The sequence below is a fragment of the Globicephala melas genome, chromosome 5, assembly GCF_963455315.2.
Source record: "Globicephala melas chromosome 5, mGloMel1.2, whole genome shotgun sequence".
Taxonomy (NCBI): Eukaryota; Metazoa; Chordata; class Mammalia; order Artiodactyla; family Delphinidae; genus Globicephala; species Globicephala melas.
This window is the reverse complement of record NC_083318.1, coordinates 64,602,420-64,625,813: the sequence shown is the minus strand read 5'-3', so window position 1 is coordinate 64,625,813 and position 23,394 is coordinate 64,602,420. Positions and strand designations below refer to the sequence as shown.

General features: G+C 43.2%; 1 protein-coding gene across 2 annotated transcripts in view; it reads left to right on the top strand.

Moving 5' to 3' along the window:
• Positions 1-23,394, top strand: part of RBM47 (RNA binding motif protein 47) — a 162,721-nt gene that overhangs the window by 51,169 nt on the left and 88,158 nt on the right. For both annotated transcript variants that reach the window (XM_070045530.1, XM_070045529.1), the window contains exon 2: positions 17,135-17,219. The gene's annotated coding sequence lies outside the window, so the exon portion shown is untranslated. The remainder of the gene's footprint in view (positions 1-17,134; positions 17,220-23,394) is intronic.

Sequence of the window (23,394 nt, the reverse complement as noted above, 5' to 3'; positions counted from 1 at the left end):
CTACTTATGTGCCAGAATTTGATTTTTGCATATAGGTGCCTGTGTTTATCACTCCATTTTTCCCTCTATTAGGTTGGAATTCTGTCTTTTAAAAAATATTTTTAGCATTCACTCTATATGCTACTGGACAGCTTTTAAATCAGTTTACCCACCTTAGGGCTTATGTGCTACTCTTCTCATGTATTTTAATTCTCTTTATAGTATTTTAAATTTATTAAATATTTATTTGTTTATATTAAACTCCATAAGACATTATCATGATTGTTTTATGTGGTCAATGTTTGTTTAAATCTACCATTTTTATTGTTTATTGGAGTTTTCCTCATTTTATTTTTTTATTGTTCCTCGTTTTATCCTGTATTCTCTGACTTTCCATCTTGTGCCATTTTCCTTCTGCTTAAAGAGCACTCTTTAGTGGCAGTCTACTTGTGACAAACTCTCCCTATTCATTTGACAGGATATGTCATTATTTTGAGCTTCATTTTTGAAAGATACTTTTGATGAGAATAGAATCCTAAGTTCGTAGTTTTTTATGGTTTTTGGTTGTTTTAAATTTTATTTATTTATTTTTGGCTGCATTGGGTCTTCATTGCTGTGCGCGGGCTTTCTGTAGTTGCAGAGAGCGGGGGCTACTCTCTGTTGCGGTGCGTGGGCTTCTCATTGCTGTGCCTTCTCTTGTTGTGGAGCACAGGCTCTAGGTGCGAGGGCTTCAGTAGTTGTGGCTCATGGGCTCTAGAGTGCAGGCTCAGTAGTTGTGGTGCACGGGCTTAGTTGCTCCACGGCATGTGGGACCTTCCCAGACCAGGGCTCGAACCCGTGTCCCCTGCATTGGCAGGCAGATTCTTAACCACTGTGCCACCAGGGAAGCCCCTAAGTTCGTAGTTTTGATTTGTTTCGCAGAACTTTGAAGATATTATTCTACTGTTTTCTGGCTTCCATTGTTACTGAAGAAGGCAGTTGTCAGTCTAACTATTAGCCCTTTGATGATAACTGCATTTTGCATGATAAGCATAGCTGTTTATAGTCTGTCTAATAATTTCCATATCTTGAGTCCCTGTGAGTTTAGTTTTGTTTCCTGTATTTCTGCTGATTCTCACACATGTTGTCTTGATGCACCTGGTTCTCTTGGACTGGATGCTGGATCCTGTATTTGAAAATGTTTTTGTAGAAATAATTTGAGGTTTAGCATTAAGTTATGTTCTTCCTGGGTCAAACTATTTCTTTACTGAAACTTTCTACTATGTTATGATGTTTGATATTGCTAGTGGCTCTTCTGTCAGAATTTTCCTGGTTATGAACTTTAGGATTTACTTAACTAGTTCCAAACCTCCCCTCCTTAAAAAAAACCACTCCATTGTTATTATTTTGGAGGTGAACATGTTAAATTTATATATTAATTCAAAATGGCATCTGAGGGCTTCCCTGGTGGCGCAGTGGTTAATAATCCATCTGCCAATGCAGGGGACATGGGTTCCAGCCCTGGTCCGGGAAGATCCCACATGCCGTGGAGCAGCTAAGGCCGTGCGCCACAACTACTGAGACTGCACTCTAGAGCCCGTGCGCCACAACTACTGAAGCCCGCGTGCCTAGAGCCCGTGCTCCGCAACAAGAGAAGCCACCGCAGTGAGAAGCCCACGCACTGCAATGAAGAGTAGCCCCCGCTCACCACAATTAGAGGAAGCCTGCGCACAGTAACAAAGACCCAACGCAGCCAAAAATAAATAAAAATAAAATAAATAATAAATTAAAAACAAAAAAAAACCCAAAAATGGCATCTGAAGATGTTGAGTCTATCCAAAAATATGGTAGAGACAACATTTAAAAAAAGACTTGTTGGGATTCTCAGGTGTTTTATTCATTTTGGGAGTTTAAAACCATTTGCTGAGGTCATAATAGACATCAGTGTTCAGGTATGGTTTAATCTATAAATAATTATTTTAGATTGTCTCATTTATAAAGCATGATAACTTTATCAATGCTATTGTGATATGAGACTCATGGCCTCTTGACTCTCCAGCATTAGGGGTTTTTTTGTTTTGTTTTGTTTTGTTTTTATTTATGTTTGGCTGCATTGGGTCTTTGTTGCTGCACGCGGGCTTTCTCTAGTTGTGGCGAGAGGGAGCTACTCTTCGTTGCTGTGCGCAGGCTTATTGCGGTGGCTTCTCTTGTTGTGGAGCATGGGCTTCTAGGCACACGAGCTTTAGTAGTTGTGGCACGTGGGCTCAGTAGTTGTGGTACACGGGCTTAGTTGCTCCACGGCACGTGGGATCTTCCCGTGAACACGTGTCTCCTGCATTAGCAGGCAGATTCTCAACCACTGCTCCACCAGGGAAGCCCCCAGCATTAGCTTTTATTTTTATACCTCTCTCCATCCTGAGTCTTGCCCCATCCTGAGTCATTTCGGGCAACCAAAAGCTCTGACTTTGATCTTGATTCAGTTAGGCTAGCCCTACATTCCTTTGACTTTTATGGACGCTGGGTTGCAATTCTTTCTTCAGATGTATTCGCTGTGCTTTACAGCATTGTTCGTGATACCCAACAAGCGAGCTGGCAGTGCTTCCACAGAATCTTGGGGTCAGAGACAACAAAGCACAGTGCTTCAGAGAGCTGGATCTGGTGTCTTACCAAACTGGCTTGAAGTCGTGGCTGGGCCTCTTCTAGCTTTGTGACCTTGGCTAGATATTTCACCTTTTGAAGACAAAGTTTCCTCCTCTGGAAAATGGATGTAATAACAGAATCCTCATCAAAGTATCTCGAGCATTAAATGAGAGAACTTATGCTGTGCACAGTAACAGGTGCATATTAAGTGGTCAATAAATGTTAGCTAAAATGCACTTCTCTCATTTAACAGGGACTTCTGCTCAGGTTCACTCACTTGAGTAACTTCCCTAAAATCCCCGGGATTCTAGGAAGTGGCAGAGCTTTTTATCTCTGAGGCCAGTGCTCTTTTCACAGTGCCACCAATGAATAATGAGTAAAGAATAGCTAAGGTACATGGTGCTTATCAGGTAGGTACTGTTCTTAGCACTTTACCTCTGTTAACTCAGTTTATCCTTATTAGCGAGAAGGTAGCTACTATAATTATCTCCGTTGTACAAATGGAGAAACCAAGATACAGAGACATTAAACGAGGTACACACAACTAGTAATGACGGAGCTAGGATGTGAACCAAGACAATCGAACTCTTAACGCAAAGGTCTAATTGGTCTGGTAGTCCCCACCACTGGCAGTAGGGATTTGCAGTTCTCAACAGTGTGGAGTGACCCCCTCCAGGTTCTTCTTTGCTGCTCGCCTGCCTGCCCTCAACTGTGGCCTCTTGTCTCTCCCTCTGTCCTCTTATCCTTTTCATTCTGTGTCCTTATCACTTATCCTGTTTTTCTTTTATTCTAATCCCTGTGCCTTGGGCTTGCTCTGAAGATGGTGTAAGCTAAGGAGGAGCTTTAGGGAGACTAGCTTTTAATAAACACCTACTAAACATCAGACGTAGTATCAGTTGCTTTCCTATCTATGTTCTCATCCTCATTTTGCAGTTGAGCAAACTAGGCTCAGGGAATATAAGTAATAAATTACCCACACTCACTCAGTTGGATTGTAACAGAACAGATTTGAGCCTAGGTCTGTTTCCAAAGCTTGTACTTTTCACGAGGGCTGATAAATAGCTGCATGCCCTTGATATGGCCATGCTGGTTGTTAAAATATTGAAATCTCTCTGAACCTCTTGGTGGATAGCTGCTGTTCCAAGTCTTTCATGTGTCTCTACCACCACCAGCCTGGCCTGTCTAGTCCCTTCCCCAGGAACCTCTAGACGTGCCCATAAGCCAGCAAGTAAAAGATTGATGGCCAGTCCAGCAGGGGCATCAAGGACCGTGCTCCAGCACAGAGGCTGGCTGGCAGATGTTGTGTCAGTGTCCGTGAGGCACTTCTGCTCTTAACCACACTGTTGTGTAGTGTCAAGCATCCTGCTGAGTACTGCCTAACATCACTAGGGCACATCAGGATGAATGAGAAAATAACGTAACAGCTCACTAATGAAATTGCCATTTGGAATCAAATCAGAAACACTGTGGAAGCTTAGCTGAATTCATTGCCTCCCTTGATAAAGTACTGGATGAAGAATGTTGCATCTGTACAGATGGATTTTGTGTTCTCACCAAGACTGAGGTTGCTATAGAGGGAGCTCTTTCTCAACCACTATCCAGTCTCCACCCCCAGTACCCAGCCTACCCAAGCCACCCATGCCAGGGCCCTCCTTCTAGGCCTCAGCCCCTGGGGCCCTTGCTTAGAGGCTTCTCTGCCTGCCCCCTCCACCCACTGAGGATGTTAAGGCCTCAGAGGCCCACGAGACTGACGTTACCTTTAGAATCGTTTCTATTGCACTTGGGCAAAAAAAGATTTTTTCATAGGGCGTGGGGTTTTGAACATCATTTCTAACATTTTTTCTTAGGAAAAGGCATTCTGTGTTTCAAAAAGCTACTTATAAATGAACTTTTCTAAAATCAAGACAGGTATTTTTCTTGTATTCTGGAAGGAAACTAAGTTAGTCTAGTATGTTTTACTCTTCCCCAAATCCTGTTGATTCCTTCCTGTTGTTTTGTGGTTGATGATAAACCCACAGATCTGTTACCTGAGCTGTTTATTTCTCCTACTTTAAAGCCATGCTTTTCCCAATCTTCAGATTCCTTGTGTATTTGTTAGGATAAGCTAAGTAGCAGTAATGTGCAGAGCCCAAGATGTCAGTGGGTTACCCGATAGAAATATAGTTCTTGTAGTCCTGGTATGTGTGCAGGTTTCCAGGGTATCACCTCCATGAACTCATTTGGAAATCCAGACTGAGAATACTTTGCCTTTTCCAACACATGATGTCCAGAGTTGCCTGGGCATTGCTAGCCCAGTCAGCCAGAAGAGGAAAGAACCCAGAGGGGAGGAGATTTTTAGGGCCAGGCCCACATCACATCATCATGGTGCATATCAGTTTCTCTCCATCCATTGGCCAGAGCTAAGTCAAATGGTCACACCCCACTGCCGTGTGGGAACTATGGTCTTGCTGTGGTCCATAGAAAGGAACGACCACTATTCCTTGTATTTTTCATACCTTTCAAATATACCAGGCAGTTCTAGTTGTAAATGTGCCTTCCTGAAGGATGTACTTAGGGGATGTACTTAGGAGATGTGCCAGTGAAAGCAGGGCTATCACTCTTTTGTTTTAATTCAAGAAGTAGCCTTGGTAACACAGCCACACTGGGAGGAATGTTTATTAGCCTTCTGGATTAGGCGAGTCCAAAGTGTGGACCAGGTGGGAGGTTAGCGTGTGGGAGAGTCCACCCAGGTTCTGCCCACTGGACATCACCGTCTCTGAGTACCACCATGCATGCAGTGGGAGAGGCCCCAGTTCCAGGCCCAGCCAAACACTGACTGGCCATGTAACCTTGGGCAAGTTACCTGTCTGAATCTGTTTTCTTATCTAGATCAACTAGCAAATATTTAAGGTATTTCAGTGTTTTAAGATGGTATGGTTCTAAGAATTTGACCCCTGGGGATCTGGTAGGGTAATCACAACACAGCCACAAAGTTTGGAGAGCACTTTACAGCTCTTATAGCTATTTAATCATTAAAAAAAGAAAGAAAGAAGAAAAGGAAGGAAGGAAGGAAGAAACGAAGAAAGAAAAAGGAAAAAAGAAATGCACTGCAGATCATCAAAGTGTTCATTGTTTAAATGCTGTTTATGAAGGAAAAAGGATTTGTTTGGAGCCAGTCTAGTTGCGTGGTGAACAGCTCAGAGGTCCGCAATGACACTAAAATGTACTTTAGAGTGCCGGTCTAATGTAACACGTGGATCCATTCCCTTTGGATGATTTTAAACTGCCGGTTTACACGGCCTTATCGCTGGGCTTAACCTTTGGGATGTGGCATTTGGAGCTTCACGCCCACCCGTATGACTCTCAACCCTTGGAGTGAATTCTTCATCGACGTCTCCTTTAAGAATAATATTACTTCCAAGCAGCCCTATATATTGAACCAATACTACTTAGTATGGAAAAAATATATTATCAGTGAAACAAGTTTTTCTTCCTAGGGAGTAGTCATAAATAGAAAGGAAGCATCTTGTGGGCAAATTATGTTATGTTTTCCACTGCAAGGAACGGTGTATTGTGCACATCTAAGCTTCTGTAGGCTTTGGCTTGCAAAGGGCCAGGCCAGGCTGTTGAAAAAAGTATTGAGTGCGCACTTGCTCAAAGCACTGGGCTAAGGGCTGTGTTAATATTCAGAATATTACCATCAGTGTGGGCTACCTAACAATTGCTGGTCTTCTGAATATTATGTCATCTGAGATCTCAGTGGGATAGGATCTAAGTTTCTGGGACTTCACTTGGTAGGATTTGGGGCAAAGGAATGAGGGGAAAAGGGCCTTGGTTTGATAATGGAAGCTGTTGTACTATTATGTTTCAAAGCAGTTTTTAAAAACTCTGACTCCCCAGCGTATTACATTGCATTGAATATATTACCTCTTACTGAGCCTACACCCGCAATAGGCTAAATGAACCGCCAGAGAACTGTGGTTGACAAACTTCCCCAATGAGTAGAATTACTGGGACACTGTTTAAGATGAGAGATTTCCAGACCCTTCCTTTAGTGGTGCTGATGCAGAAAGTCCAAGGCAAGGTCAGGAATCTGATTTTTTTTTAAGAAAATATTTAGTTTTTGGTATTTTTTGGCTGCGTTGGGTCTTAGTTGCAGCACACGGGATCTTTCGTTCCGGCGCGCGGGCTTCTATCTCTAGTTGCGGTGTGCGGGCTCCAGAGCGCGCAGGCTCAGTAGTTTCGGCACACGGGCTCAGTAAGTACAGCGCGCAGGCTTAGTTGCCCCGCAGCATGTGGGATCTTAGTTCTCTGACCAGGGATCAAATCCATGTCCCCTGCATTGGAAGGGGGATTCTTAACCACTGGACCAGCAGGGAAGTCCCAGCAATCTGATTTTTAACAAGCTCTCCAGGTGATTGGACCAGCTTGAGAAACACTGCTTCAGTGCAGTGGTCCCCAACCTTTCAGAAGAGAGTCGCCATGAGGGGTGCCACGGGGACGAGAAGTACTCCTGCTCCAAGGCCAGGGCAGAAGATCTAGATGAACACCTGGCTTGGAGCATGCCCTCTATCAATATTTGTTGACTACTGGAAATAAGGTTACTTTGAGGAAATGAGCACCTTCTCTCTCAACCTTGAGTGGATAGGGAGAAGCAAGTCATTTTGGAAGACTACTGGAAGTCCAATGACTTTGGAAGTTCCAGTGGGCACTGTCAACTTTTATCTGTCCAGTTTTTTCTAGGCTTACCAGCAGGCCCACCTCTTCTTTCGAAAGTCACATCATTTTTTTCTTCATTCACTTTGATTTTACAGTCTTGGAGCCAGGCAGACCAGTGGTCTATTTCTGTTGCTTTTGTGTATCTTTACATCTAGTGGCTCTTAAAGATTATCTCTCAGGGGGCTTGTTCCCTGAATTGTAATCTGACTGTACAGATTGTAAAACGTGCAACTGATTTAGTAATAGCTTTTAAAATGAGTAAATATACACATTGGTTATTTGAGAGATGTTAAAATATAAAATTTGGTGTATTGTTTCGAGTTGTTGAGCAGACCATACATTGTGGACCTCTAATTACTATTACTAACAGAGATTTCTCGTCTCCTAGTGGAAGGATCTGTTATTTTAAGATAATGGAATAATGCCAGAAAGACCAAAGTTTAAGTCTCAGTCTACTTCTTAGAAGCCTTTTTTTTTTTTTCTTTTTAACGAGACACTCTGAGCCTCAGTTTCCTTCACTAAAAGCAGGCTTACCACTTCCCACCTTGCTTGGTTGTTGGAGAATTAAAACCAGACACATGGTCTGTTTTTCTTTTGCGGTACGCGGGCCTCTCACTGTTGTGGCCTCTCCCGTTGCGGAGCACAGGCTCTGGACGCGCAGGCTCAGTGGCCATGGCTCACGGGCCCAGCCGCTCCGCGGCATGTGGGATCTTCCCGGACCGGGGCACGAACCCGTGTCCCCTGCATCGGCAGGCGGACTCTCAACCGCTGCGCCACCAGGGAAGCCCCATGCCCTTGTATTTTAAAGGCTGACTTTAGTGAGTGCTTCAAGGATTTTCGGGGTTTTCTGCAATTTTCATGGAGTGGATTCAGATTCTGCAGGTGATGTTGGTGAAACCTTTGTCAGTGACCCTGGCCATGTTAGGAAACGCCTGACAATTGTGAAAATTCTGAGTGTTTTGGCTGTGTTTTGACAACAGCATTTCAGCTGACTGGTCTGGTTTTTCACTGTTTTGCTTCTATGAGGGTCGGGGCAGAAAATGAGAACAGGTTAATGCTCGAAAGTGAGTGCCCGGCTAGGGGTGAATGATTCACAGACCTACTTGCTAATCCATCTAACATCTATCATAAGTAGTTAGACCAAAAAAACAAAAAAAACATTTAAAACTGTGTGAAATATATAGATTTAAAGGAACACCGAGTTATCTGTTTCATTTGTGCTTGACAGTCAGGGCTGGGGCATGTTTTGTGCTGCCAGCAGGAATGAGGAATTGAGAAATAAGGAACAAGTGTTCTTTCTACCCTGTAATAAAGGGCCTGACTTAGCAAAACAACAAAAAAACCCTGCTTTTGTGCCACTGAGAGTTTTCCTGAGTTGAGTGGGACCTGAAGGATGGTGGAGGGGATATTTCATGAAAGTAAAAAGAACTTAGCTGAATTAAGATTTTCTCTGCCCTGTGTTGGTCCCTCACATAAGCAAAGTTAGAACTGTATTTTATATTTAAACAACACTGAGTCTTTCTGGGCCCTCTTGATTTATTAAAAAAAAAATTTAGACACTATCCTGCCCTTGGGGTCTTCAATATTCAATAATATTACCTTTAGAAATACCTGTTTTGAGCATTAAAGGAAGCAACCATTTAGAAAGAGTAGATGCAAAATGCTGGTGAGGGAGCTTTGAGGATTTCGAGGCAGTATAACTTACACTCCATGTGCTTCTAATCTAGTTAGGAAGATAAGATCTAAACAGGTTAAAAGTTAAATAAGAATAATAAAATGAAGAAATAACTTAAAGCTGTAGAGATAACATGTCACTGGGCCGGCATATGATGAATTGCCAAATAGAGTTACACAGCAGTAAGGCTTTCACAATTCAGAGGTGGGAGAAGACCTGGTGTGTGTCTGCTGGTGGAGTGCTAGCCACCTCCGGGGTTTCTGTTGTGAAATTCAAGACTCATTCATTCAATAAGTATTTATTTGTGTCAGGTGCTGTGCTACATGCTGGGCATACAGAGGTGAGCAGACAAGGAGATTGCAGTTTGGTGGGGACAGCTAGACAGTGAACAAATAAACTCACAAGTAGTTCATCACAGGTCATGATGAGTTGTACAAGGAAAAGCTTACACCAAGATGACAAAGGGGGGAAACAATCTAATTTGGGCTGCTGTAGGGGAAGGCTACCCTGAGGAAGTAACATTTGAACGGAGAGCTGAAGAAAAGAGTTCACCCCAAGTATTTGGTGAAGTAAGAACGCCGCTGGACCCAATTAAGTAGCATCTTTTATTTCCACAGATAATTCGTTTAGAGGATAGAAATAAAAGCCAAAACACAATTTATAATTGTTTCGTGTTGTGGACATTAGGTAAAAGTCTATTTGTAATGAGCATATGCTTCCATGAACACACACACACACACACACACACACACACACACACACACACACACACACACACACACACACACACACACACACACACACACACACACACACCTTCTTACACATTGTCCTGCTCATACCCCACCCACGGCTCTCTCACCCCACTTGACAGAGTAATGTTGTAAACGACTGTGGAAAAGGTCATTCCAGATTCCTAGCAGGTCTGCCTCAACGTTTCCTAGAAGCTCTCGTGGAGGTGAAAGTTTTGATTGCCAAAAGCTTTGTATACCCTCTCCCCGAACGTGGCCATGACTTCCCAGGAAGTCCACTGTGCTTGGGTTAACTGTCCCTATGCCTTCATTTAGCTGGCATCAGCGCTGGTCCAAATCAGTCTTCATGGATGACAACACAAGTTTGCCCCCACCATTCACCTTGCCGGATCCTATTTCCTGGAGCCACATCAGAAAAATAGTGGAGGCAGTAATTGCTTTTCAGATGACAGAGACATCATTGACTGGAGAGGCAGGATAATGTGGTGGCCGCTAGCACAGTCTGCAAAATTAGACTGCCTGGGTTGGAATCCCAGCCTGCCTGTGTGACTGTGGACAGCTTTCTTCTCCGCGTTAATGTCAACCTGAGACATCCTCACCTGCAACCTATTGGGTCAGATGCGTTTTGGAATCCAGAATATTTCAGATTTTAGATAGTATGTTGCAAATACTCTATATTGCTTAACACCACTAGCTGGGTCTGGGGCAGTATTCCATAATCAAACACATCACTATTTCTTCAGCAAAGCATATGGATACTCATATACTGGAAGAAAGGAAATCTGCAGAGTCTTGTTAGAGACTAGAGAGTCTAGGTTTGTCTGCTAAATGACTTCTAAAAAATACTTGGTTTTTCAGAGTTTAGTATCTTTCTTACAGGTGAGATGGATGTCTTAGGAGGATCAATGAGAAGATATATGTAAGTGCTAAGGACAGAAGACACCATGCCAGGGTGAGCTGTTAGTGTGAAGTATCTGTTATTATAAAGCCACTGCAGACTGAGAAGAAGCTGAATCTAAAATGTCATTTCCTTCTGTTCTCCGTCTCAACAAATAGGCCTTGACTGTGTGCCAGGCACACTGCTTGGCGCTGTAGGAAAACAAATATGGACCAGACAGGGTTCCTGCGTTGCATTACAGTCACAGCACCCATGGTCGGGGACGCCGCCAGCATTTTTTTTTTTTTTTTTTTGCTTTGCATATCCCACTCTTTCCTAGGTATTTTCCATGCTGGGCTATTTGAATTATGTAAGGATCAAATCAGCCCCCAGATAGACCATTGTGTCTGGTATGTTGTCATACATACAGAGGGCAGGAAATGAAGACACATGATGCAAGTGACTGGAAACGGTTCTCAGGTAGGAAGTTATAGTTGGGACAGTAATGAGAGGAAGGAAGCCAGTTCAGTTGAATGAGCACTTAGAGTAGAAGTGAGGACACTTGTTCCTCGGGCACCCTTCTTTGTGGCAGGCACCTTGCTGGCTCGTGGGACTGTAGGAATGAGAAAGGCGAGCACTCTGCGCCCTGGAAGTGCTGTGGTGTCTGCTGATGTTCACTCTTTCTGTGTGAGCCTGGAGAAACCAGTTGCCCTCTCTGAGCCTGTGTACTTATCTTCAGAACAAAAGGGCTGGAGCCGGTTATAACTAAGGCCTCATCTTACCTTCAAAAGTCTGTGATCCTAAAGAATTACTTAACAGCTTGTTGCTCAACCCCTGTCCATCACTCTGGGATTCAAGTAAAGGATATGGGCTTTTGCTGCAGTAAGAGAGACTTGAGGTAGACCTAAGGAAGGACTTGTTGGTGATAGAGTGTTGGAATGTATTTCATTAGGGTTTATTATCTCCCCAAGCCGGGATATCTCATTTTTCAAATAATGAGGACTGACAAGTGTCAGGCTCTGTTTTAGGAGAGAAAAGCCCCTTCTCTCGTGGAGTTCACATTTCAGTGGGGCAGAGAGATAATAAAAAGTGATAATAATGAATACACGATGTAATTTCAGATAATAATAATTGCATAGACGAAAATTAAAGACGGGAAAGAGGAGAGAGAGTGCAAGCAGGGTTGGTGATTGGAGGGCTGTTTTCATAGAACGGTCTGGGAAGACTTCTTGCAGAAGGTGAGTCCAGTCACGGAGAGAGCCAGGCGGGGAAGGTTGGGAAGGGCAATTCCAGGTGGGGACAACCGTGAGTTCTGAGGCAGGGAGCTGAGAAAGCTGGCATGTTGGAGGAACAGCCGGAAGGGAGTGAGGGAGTGGGAGAGAGGCAGGGATGGAAGTAGAGAGCCACGCAGGCTCCTGGAGGGAGCCCTGGGAAGGACTTTGGATTTTATTCCAACTGTGAGGAGAAGCCATTGGAGGGTTTTGAGAAGGGAAGTGACATGATTTGATTTGAAAAGAAAGCTTGCTCTACTAGAATATGGATCTAGCAGTCATTTATCAGGAGTGCCTGTGACCCTCGTGTAGGTTAATTTAGTCCAGCCTGATATGACTGGATCTGGACTAAGTGCATTTTTAACATCTCAACCGTTGAAATACAGCATCTATTTCCATCTATATCTTTGTCTTTTCTCTATGTATTTGTTTGACAAAAGGGCTTGTATGAAGATGGATTGCTTTCTAAAGAGAAAATATTGTCATCTTTTGAGTTACTGCTTGTGCCGTCTTTTATCTTTTTATAGTGCAACTTTTGAAAAGCTATGCTATTTGCTCCTTCCTCCCTTCCTTCTTTCCTTTTTTTAGACAAATACTTAATGTTTCATAAGACACCTAGATTCCCCGCATGCGAGTGTTTGGGTAGTATTTGCTGGGTGTTGTTGTCTTCCTTTTTTGTGCAAACATACCTTGGAATATTGAATAGTATTCACAGATGGTAGAATTGAAACTTTCAGTTCTATTTTCTTTGCACACACCTTGTTTGAGACAGATGTTTGCTTCTGATACGCTGATAACAATATTGCGAAAGTGAAATTTAAATTGCCTTAAAATGTCTCTTGAACGTGTCAGCCTCAAATCATGTGTATTTTGTGGCAACCCTATTTTCTTAGTTATTAAAGCTCAGCTATGATACAAGCCCAGAATGCCCCGTGTACCTCTTGTGTGCAAGTGGCCAGCACACGCACTCTCAGTCACCTTGAGGAATATTTAAGGACAGGCTGGGCTTGCTACCCGAATTGCTTACTAACTGCCCACTTTTGTGCTCAGGAAATATATATTAAAGCCACAAGAGGGCAGCTTGTCCAGTGAGTCGAGGGGTAAAAAGTGCTTTAGACACAGGATAATGAGGGTGAGAACTTCTGAATTTTTAAAAATGTTTCTTGCATAAGGAAGCTTTTGTATATTCTTAGCCAGCTTCATCCATTTCAAGAGACAGTGTTTTTGGAAATTAAAGGTTTTAGGGCAAGTTCTTTCACTCAAATCTATTTTCACTTTTGTTTGGAATATGAGTACCCATTTCCCCTTGAACTCCCCTTTCCCTCATCTTCCAGCCCTTTTATCCTTGTTCAATCTTTACTGAACTATAATTTACATATAGATAACATTCAAACAATTTTTAGTGCTATGTGGAACACATACAGCCATGGAACCACTGCCCTCATCAAGATATAGAAATTCCCAGCTCTCTAGAAAGTTCTCTGGTGTCTCTTTGCAGTCAGTCTCCCTTTGCAGGTCCGACATCCCTTTGGATCATTAATCTTTGAAATTTTTATAAAGCATTTTACAAAGCATTTTATAAATGTAAAGTAATGATAATGCACAAATATTGGGGCCCTTCCTAAGAAGCTGTGTGAGGGCTCTGGAGAGATTAAGGAAATTAGAGGCAACTTCTTTCCAAGACAATTATATGAGTTCTTACTCTTTGTAGTTGTGGTGGTAGTTTTAAGATTCTGGCTCATTTTCACTGAGAGGGAGGATTATCGTTAACTGCGCAGTTGATAATTATCCATTTGTTCTTTAAAGTTTATTTCTGCTCTAATAATAGCTGATTTAATAATAATGCATTTCTGGCACTTAACTAACTTACTGGTATTAATGAGCTCAAGGAATCTTCTCTGTGAAGGAAGTACCATTATTATCCATATTTAGATGAGGAAACTGATGTGAAATGTAAGATAAATGAAACTAAAAGCTTAAGAAATACATGTTCTCATTGATCAAAGTAGTACCCTTAAAAAATTAGTGCTTCGGGCTTCCCTGGTGATGCAGCGGTTGAGAGTCCGCCTGCCGATGCAGGGGACACAGGTTCATGCCCTGGTCCAGGAAGATGCCACATGCCGCGGAGCGGCTGGGCCCGTGAGCCATGGCAGCTGAAACTGCGCGTCCGGAGCCTCTGCTCTGCAACGGGAGAGGCCACAACAGTGAGAGGCCTACGTACCACACACACACACACACACACACACACACACACTATATATATATATATATATATATATATATATATAGTGCTTCTCTAGATGCACATAATGTCCTTGGGCAGTGTCGTCTGTGGCCATGGGTTGAACGCCATGACAACTTCAGTTCTGCATCCCTGACCTTGCCTGCCAGGCATCCCTCTGTCTGTTTCCCTGGTCCCCACCTTCATCTTCTCCAGATGGGTCACCCTGCCTTTAGCCCCTCTGCATCGTGGTCAGGAGTCTTTCTAACAGGTAGTTCTGGTAATGCCACCTTCCTGATTTAAATTTTCCAGTGGTTCATTGTGCAATGAAATGTGAGTGCCTTGCCTTTTTCAGCTGCACGTCCTGCTGCCCCCTCCGCTGCCCACCCTCAGTCCAACTACTCGTCATTCTCCAAAGATGCTGCGCTCTCTCATGTCCGCATACCCAGGAACTCACTGTTCCTTCTGGCTGAAAAATGCCCTCTCCTCATTCGTTATCCCTGTCTGCCAAGCAGACTGTTATTCATCCTCCAGAACTTGGCTCACGTCTTCCTTGATTAACCTTGACAGACTTGCAGTCATCCTTCCACTTTCCATTGCCCCTTGTGTCTTAGAGCTGGTGTTCCATTGTTTCATGATGGTCTTGTTTCATGTCTGTGGTCTGCTAATCTGCGGCACCCTGGAGGGCAGCAACTTTGTCGTTTCAACTTGGCGTCTCTCGCCTAGCTCAGTACCTGGACTCCCTATTCCAGACCATTATATACCATGAAGGCAGAGAAGATGCCTCTTTTATTCACCACTGCTATACCCAGTGTCTGGCTTAAGGCCTGACCTGTAGTAGGTATTCAATTAATATTTGTTGAAAGATGAATAGTGGGTGTTTTTAAGTGTCTCATTGCAGTGGTTTAGCCCAGGGATTGCCATTGAAAGATCTCCGGCATAATCAAGCCATGGACATATTCTGTGTGGCTTCCCAGTAATTTTTAAAGATTAAAAATTTGGTACCTCTCCTATTTACCACTGTCTACACCACTCCTGTTATTTTTTGCTCTTAGTCTACTTCCTCATTTGTTCCCTGCCTGGTCCTGAGGCATAAGGTTGGGGGTACAGAGAGGGAGGTAGTATATTAGACTGCTAGGGCTGCCATAACGAAACATCAATACCACAGACTGGGTGGCTTAAACTAGAGAAATTTATTTTCTCACAGTTCTGGAGGCTGGAAGTCCAAGATCAAGGTGTTGGCAGGTTTGCTTTCTTCTGAGGTCTCACTCCTTGGCTTGCAGATGGCCACCTTCTCGCTGAGTCCTCACATGGTCATCCCTTGCTTTATATGTGAATGTATCCTAATCTCCTCTTATAAGGACACCATTCATTTTGGGTTAGGGCCCACCCATATGACCTCATTTAACCTTAGTTACCTTTTCAAAGGCCCTATCTCCAAATACTGTCACATTCTGATGTACTGGGGCGGTGGGGCGGTGTCAGGGCTTCAACATATGAATTTAGGAAGGATACTATTCATCTTATAACAGGCAGGAACATGCGCTCTCAGGTACTGTGGTCTCTGCCTTGTGTCTGACGAGTGTTTTAGAACTCAGGAGGCATGAGAGAGAGCACTTTGCTCACCAAGGCAGAATCTAGATGGACATAGCACTAGATGGACATGCACCTGCTCCAACACCCGATCTCCACTCTGATCACTTTGATCAGGGGATCATATTCATGTTTCCTAAACAACTGACATTTAGGTAAAGTGCCAAGTAGAACTTAGGTGCTTTTCAGTTTGGAAATATACAGCCTTTCATCCTATTCACTCCAAAAGCTGACGTGTGGGCTGCAAACTACCTTTGCCAAGGGTTCGGTGGACAGTCGAGGGAAAAGCCTTATAATGACACGGCACCACCTCCATTTGCTGTAAGCAAACAGCCAGTCCTTTATTACCCTTGAAACCAGCACTCGTGACACAAGTTGGACTCAGAAGCAAGTCAAATGCCAACTTTCTGTGGGTCAAAGTTCCTTCAAGCACTGTGTTAATCAAAAGCTCAACCTTAGTTAATTAGGCCATTGAGTTGGGAAGAACTTTGGAACAAATGATTACCTAGTTCAACTGAGGGAGTTAGCAGAACTCAGTATTTTGTTTCCCAGAGGTAGCTTGCAGACTTGTGGTCTTTCTTGGAGTGGGTGGTAGTGAGACTTCTGTGGGGTTTTATTCATTCTCAGTGAGTTGTAGCATAATAAAGTCTGCTGTACAGAGCCTAGTTAATCAAATGTATTTAATTAAAGATGAAGCGGAATAGGTAGGGAATATTGTTCATATATGGGCAGAAAAGCTAGCTGCAAAGGGCTTCCAGAGGTAAAGAAATATTTAAAACACTAACAGCTCACAGGGCTTTAAACAATTTTGAGTGTTTGGTGATATACCCTGAAAGACCGCAATTTAATGTGCCTCTGCAGAAAAACATTTAAATGAATATAATAATCATAGCTGCCCTCCATTGAATGTTTTCTCTCATATGGGGCCCCAAGGGCTTCATATATGTTGTCTTATTTATTGTCACAATGTCTGTAACACGTGGATAAACAGGCTCATATTAGATGAGAAAAAGGAGGATCAGAGAGGCTGAGTAAAACACCCAAGGTCACCCAGCTAGCAAGCAGTAGAGGTGAGTTTTGAGTACCTGGCCAAACCCGTGAGCTTCTCCTCCCCGTTACACCACCTCTTTATACGTTCCTCTTCTCTCCTTGTTGGACTGAGATTTTTTTCCCTTGAATGTCCTTTAGCTAATATCAACCTGAATAGCCTTGTGGAATTGGCAAAAGGACATGACCTATTTTCTCCATGTATGTGAGCCAGTGCAGATCTCTTGTACTGACCGGTTATGTAGCTTTCCTTGTAATCCATGCATACACAAAGGTGTTTATTAATCATAAAACACCATATTTCTTCTTCTTACCTCTTCCCCTCCAACCACTTAGCCATCATTTACTGCATACTTCTTCTTAGCCATCTCTGGTTCAATAGTGTTATCTTTTCCATTTCAGAGTTCGGGTAAGAGAAGCATCAGGACACCTCGCATTAGGTCACCTAGCAGAGATCAGCCACTCCTGGGCTCAGTGAGGAGGTTTGGTAAGTCATCTGGCTCCATCTTCACTGGGGCTCAAAAGAACATCATTCAGGGGTGGAGAAAAGTAGGTGAACATTACATAGTGACAGCCAAATGTTAATCCTCTCTCATTTTTTAAACCAACGCATATCGTTTTTTTCTGGGTATTTGCCTAATTTACTAGGCCAGAGTACCCTGTATGTTTTTTGGTTTTTAAAATTAATTAATTAATTAATTTATTTATTTTGGCTGTGTTGGGTCTTCATTTCTGTGCGAAGACTTTCTCTAGTTGTGGCGAGTGGGGGCCACTCTTCATTGCGGTGCGCGGGCCTCTCACTGTTGCAGCCTCTCTTGTTGCGGAGCACAGGCTCCAGATGCGCAGGCTCAGTAGCTGTGGCTCACGGGCCCAGTTGCTCCGCGGCATGTGGGATCTTCCCAGACCAGGGCTCGAACCCATGTCCCCTGTATTGGCAGGCAGATTCTCAACCACTGCGCCACCAGGGAAGCCCGCCCTGTATGTTTTGTAAGTACCATTGTCCCCAGAAGACTCCCACAGTCAAAAAGAATGACAGAAGCTATATTTGAGTGACTTCGCTTAAAGTCTTTTAATACTGAGTTTTTCCTGTAGTGTACACTGCATTTCATCAACTGTAGAATACACTTCCCCCCCACAGTTTAACATGTCTGAAGTTGGGATACATCTTGTGGAGATTTCGATTTGGTGAAACACAGTATTCCTCTAATAACCCACAAATGACCAGCATTAAGTGTTGTCTGCCTCCTATTTTTCACGAAGTGCAAGTGCCTTTAAAAACTAAAGTTTTTGGTGACTCCATATGATGGTTTTGAGACGAGTAGCCTGTGGACCTCCTAAGCAGGGGTCCTGGCATTCAGAACAACCCATGTGACATCACGGAGCAGCCTCTTAGGCAGCAGGTCCTAGAACAGATACTCTTATCCAAAGCCTGGCTCCCTTCCAGTGCTCTGCATCATGGGATTTACAAGTCAAATACTCTATTTTAGAATATTTCACTACTATGTCCCCAGAGTGATTTGTTAGCGTCCATTTATGTGTGAATGAGTCCAAATTCACATTCATGTTAAATGCATGAGTAAGTAGCATCTTTGTAGAGGTAATCACAGAATGGACAGGATTCTCCAAGTCACATGGGTCTGATTTATACAGGCTTTAAGATTTGCAGAACCTCTGTATTATACGGCCCCATGGGTGATAGTACATTAATCCTTAAATCAGTAGGGGTACAGGTAAATTGGTTAACTACGGTTTTTCCCTGCACCTACTATGTGCCAGGCTCTGTGCCAGGTACTGGGTAATTAAGAGATTAAGACAAAGGATTGGTTTTCTGCCTCCAAGAACCTGGTCTAGTAGGCAAGGCAGACATTAAATAATTGAGTTGTGAGTGGGCTGAAGAAGAATTGCAAGGAGTTAAGGGAGTTTAAAACCAGAGGACCTACTCTGAATGTCAGTGGGAGGAGTGACCACTGGTGAAGGTTTCTTGGAATTTAAGTGCTGTTTTAACTGAGACCTGAAGGAGAAGGAAGGAGTGGTTTACTAGGCAGAGGGCAACTGGGGGCGGGTGGTAGTGACTTATCAAATGAGGAACAGCTGGAGGGTTTCAACATGGGCCGGCGAGTGTCAGGTTCAAGGAATAACCATGAACCCAATGGGGAAAGAGGTAGAGGGAAAGTGGCTTCAGATGAACAGACGTCTGTCCTAAAATAAGGATTTAGTCACATTTCTTGAAGAATCTTTAAAAGCCCTTAAGAGATTTTTTGTTTTTGTGGTTCAGACATATATTCTTCCTTCTCTATTAGCATCATTTCCTAGAGCTGGATTGCAAGTCCTGTTTTCCTGCCAATCCTTTGAATTCTCCCCAAATCTATGTTCTTAATTTCCTTCATCTACCGCTTATAGGAAGGTGATCAGCTTCTAGTGAGAGATTGTTTTCATTAATAAATGTGTCCACTTTTCTTTTTCTCTGCTTACTTGACGGCATCAGGGAAGGGTGATCACTGGCATAGTATAATACATAATTCCTCCATCCAAAAGCCAGATTAAAAAAAAAAAAAAAGATGGTTTAAATAGAACAGACAGAGGCCAGCTACTTGACCCTGCTTCCATTTTGGACCATTATGAGATTCTCAGGTTTTGAAACTTCATGCTCTTTGTTCACATTTTCTATCCAGAGTACTGCTAAGCAATTGAGTAACTTAATTGACAGATTCGGAAATTCACACACGTGCATGTACACACATACACATACCATATACAACATGGAACCCAAGTTCCACTGAATTGGCCTTCTCAAGCTTGCTGGTTTCTTAGTCATGAGTGAATTTGATGTCGTCATTTTTGAGAGGTCTGTTGAGTGTAGGCCCACGCTGCTCCCGGGCCCCTTCAACTGTTCTTGTTCTAGGATATCCACTGATGCTTCAGGCTTCAATTGTCTTGAGAACTTTAAAAAAAAATGTCAATGCACAGACCCTGCTCGCTGAGACACTGATTTAACTGGTCTGAGGAGGGACCCAACTATCAGTATTTTTTGAAAACACCACGATTGAGTCTCATCTATGTCCTGTGTGGACAACCACTGTTTTACACTTTTGCTTATTAACCTGGTGAATGGCTGTGTATTGCTTTTTCCGGAGAACATAATTTGCGTTCTGTAGTAGCTGTTTTTGGGTTTGTTTCTCCTGTGGTCTGCGAAGATGGTTTGGGCCTTAAAAACCTTTGGGTCTTAGGAAGACTTTGCCACTGCTTGGTGGAGTCCTGTCTGAGAATGGATCCCCTGTTTACACCACCCCATTACATGTCCTGGGAACCACACCTACACGTCCTCCCTATGACACTGTTCAGAATATACAGTTTAATTACTTAACACCTAAAATTTTATAGATTACAGGTGTATCTATAAAATAGATACACCTGTAATAGAACTCCCGTTCTGTGTTACTGGTACAGCTTAAAGATCATGGGAACGTCTTTGTCTTATGACAACCCCAGCTATCTATCTGTTGTGATGTTCACTTAAAATGAACAGAGATATAACACAGACACATTTCAGTTCCATTGTAGGTCTGGGGGAAGGTCTTGAAAATCTCATCTGACCTTTACTTAGACACCAGTAAGAAGAGATTAAGAAGTTGATCTAGACCAGTCCCTAGATGCTAAAATGCAGAAACCAAGGCTAGGGGTTGAGAGAGAGGCGGCCCATTGAAATAGTCAAGCCTAGAACTCAGGTCCCAGGTCCCTTAACGCTAATGACCTTTTCTCTTCACTCTGCTGTCTCACTTAAAAAAATTTTTTGTGGCTTTTCCTCTTTATTCACACTACCACCTTCCTAGTCCTAACTTTATTCCTGAATTATTGCAATAGCCACGGAAGGGGGGAAAAAACCCAACAAAACGCAGAAGAAACTGCATCAAAATGCCAGCTACGGTTGAGTGTGAAAGGTAGAGGTCTAGTTTTAATTTTTATATCTGCTTTTCTGTGATTCATACATTTTCTTTAATAAACAAGTATTACTTTCCTAAAGGAAAACCATAAACCATTAGTGGAATAGCCTTCTTACCGGTTTCTGAATGTATGTGTCCATTACGCAATCCTGTTTGTGGCTCACTATCAGATCAGATTCCTAAAATATGTTTTTCTCCTGTCATTATCCTGCTTAAACCTTCAGGGGCTTCTGTTGCTCTTGAGAAAAAGTCTAAACTCCTGGAATGCAAAGGTCTCCTTAATCTAGGTCCCACTTCTGTCTGTCCCCGTATCTCCACCTCACCCAGTGCAATCTTCCCTTCTGGCAGGGCCAGCATCCCCCTTGTCCTAGAACCAGGAGAACTCTGTCCAGTTCCTCAGATCATACTGTTCTCCACTTGGAGAGCCCCACACTCTTTGTCCCTTTCTCTTTATGTGTCCAAACGTTGCCTTTCTAAGCTCAGCTCAAGTACTTCCTTCTCCTGTTCACATTTGTCACTTTTTATCTGTATCAAGGATGGCAAATAGGTTTCATTATATATACCAGGTCCAGACAATTGAGAATAACGTTGCATGGGGAATCCTGAGAGCTCATCTCTGCTCAGAGGGGAAGTGTTCTGTGATCAGCAGTGGTTTCTGTCAAGGGCACAACAGGGAGAAGTGACCGAATATTTGTTACCTATCTTCCATCCAGATCTATAACCATTTTTTTAGACCTGTGACGTCCAATACAGTAGCCACTAGCCACATGTGGCTATCTAAACTAATTAAAATTAAATACCATTAAAAGTTTACTTCCTTAGTCATGAGACAGGCTGGGACCTGGGACCCTTTACTGCAGTGCTTGCACCTGAACAAACGTCTCCTCCAGAGCAACAAAATACAAAGAAACTATGAGGGACTAAAAATAACTGCAAGCATGTGCAGTTGGGGCAAATTATGAGCATGTCACAAAAAAGACCAAAACCCAACTGCCATTTCTGAGGTGCAGGGAGCAAAAGCAGGGTCCTGAGCATGACCCCTGCACATAGCACCACCAAGGGGGTGGGCAGACCACCAAGCCACGCCTCCCCCCACGGATCCACCCCATCCTCACCCCATTTAGGGGACCAGCTCACCCCGCCTCGGGGGGTGAGCAAGGGAACCTATTACCTGTTTTTGCTCCCTTGGGCTATAGCAGGAGTCCCAATAAAGCCTTGCCTAACTTCCTCTTCTGGCCTCTTATCAATTTTTATTGATTAACGGGTCCAAGAACCCAGGTTGGTAACAGTAGCACTACCCACATTTTAAGTGCTCAGCAGCTACACGTGGCTGTACTGGCCACCATATTGAACAGCAAAGATAACCATTCTGTCATTACAGGAAGAATCATCAGCTCTGTTTTAGCTGTATAATTACATAACAATGTAAGACAGAATATATTTGTTTCATGTGTGTGCGCCTCAGTGAGCTCAAAAGCTTTTCATGGGCAGGACTCTTCTCTTACACTTGTTTTGTATCCCAGATCACTGAGCCAGTGCTGGGCATGTATGGAAATACTTTATAAGTATTTGTTGAATTGAATTTTTAGTACTAACTTGGCAATGTGCTATGAAGTAGAGTAGTAGAATGAGAACTAATTTGGAAATCGGGAAACCAAGTTTCTGGCTCAAGCTCTTCTGCCAGCTAGTGTGTAACTTGAAATATTTCATTTAACCAAAGTAGGTCATAGTTTCCTCAAATGTAAACAGTTATGGACTAGGCTACATCGGAAGATTTTTCCAGGTTTGGAATTTTGTGATACATATGGAGTGTTCATTTTAAACAGAAATGAGCTCATGCACACACACACACACACACACACTCAGAATGGAAAACTAGCCTGTTAAAAAATATTCTAGCTTATTTTAAATGCCTTTTATCTAATTTTCTGACTATATAACACTATCATTTGAAGGTTTAATTTCCTGCCAGATCTACAGCTAGATTCTTCTTTGAAGAGGATCATAGCAAAGGGAAGATGCCTCCACAAGTGGAGAATGTCAGACTCGGCAAGTGCGATGGAGAATTAGGTAGCCTTTGTCAGTAAGAAGGCAATGGAACAGCTGTCTCATGTTATGACAACCAGACTGCGTGCAGAAACCTCCAGTTTATGCCGCCCACCCTTTGCCCTTGCTCTGAGTAAGAGATCAGCAAACTATGGCTTGCTCTGCTGCCAGTTTTTGTATGTAGCTAAGAATGGTTTTTACATGTTTAAGCGTTTCCCCCAAAAAAGAAAGAGAAAGAAAAATATGTAACCATATGGCCTGCAGAGCCGAAAATATTTACTCTCTGGCTCTATACCAATGGCCAGTGACCATCATGTACAGATCCAACCACTTTTCAAGGCAGATCGCTTTCTGAGATGTCATAAGGGCCTGTAGCTCAAACGCAGTGGGATAAAACTCCCTGTTCTCCAGGCGCTGAAGACAGGGAAAAGCAATGGGCTGGTGGGGCGAAGGCCGGGCGCCATGGCTCCACCGCCTTTGTATCTGAAGCAGGCAGAGGCCTTGACTCTCAGTGTTCTGAGTGCAAAGCCAGTCCTTGGATCCAGACTGTGCATTCTGGTCTTGACGTTGGAAATTTGATGAGTCACAGTTTCTGGCTGTGTCCTCCTTGACATTCAGCATTCACAAGAATAAATTCTGAGGGTTCCTTGAAGGGTAAAGCTACACTCCTTGGTC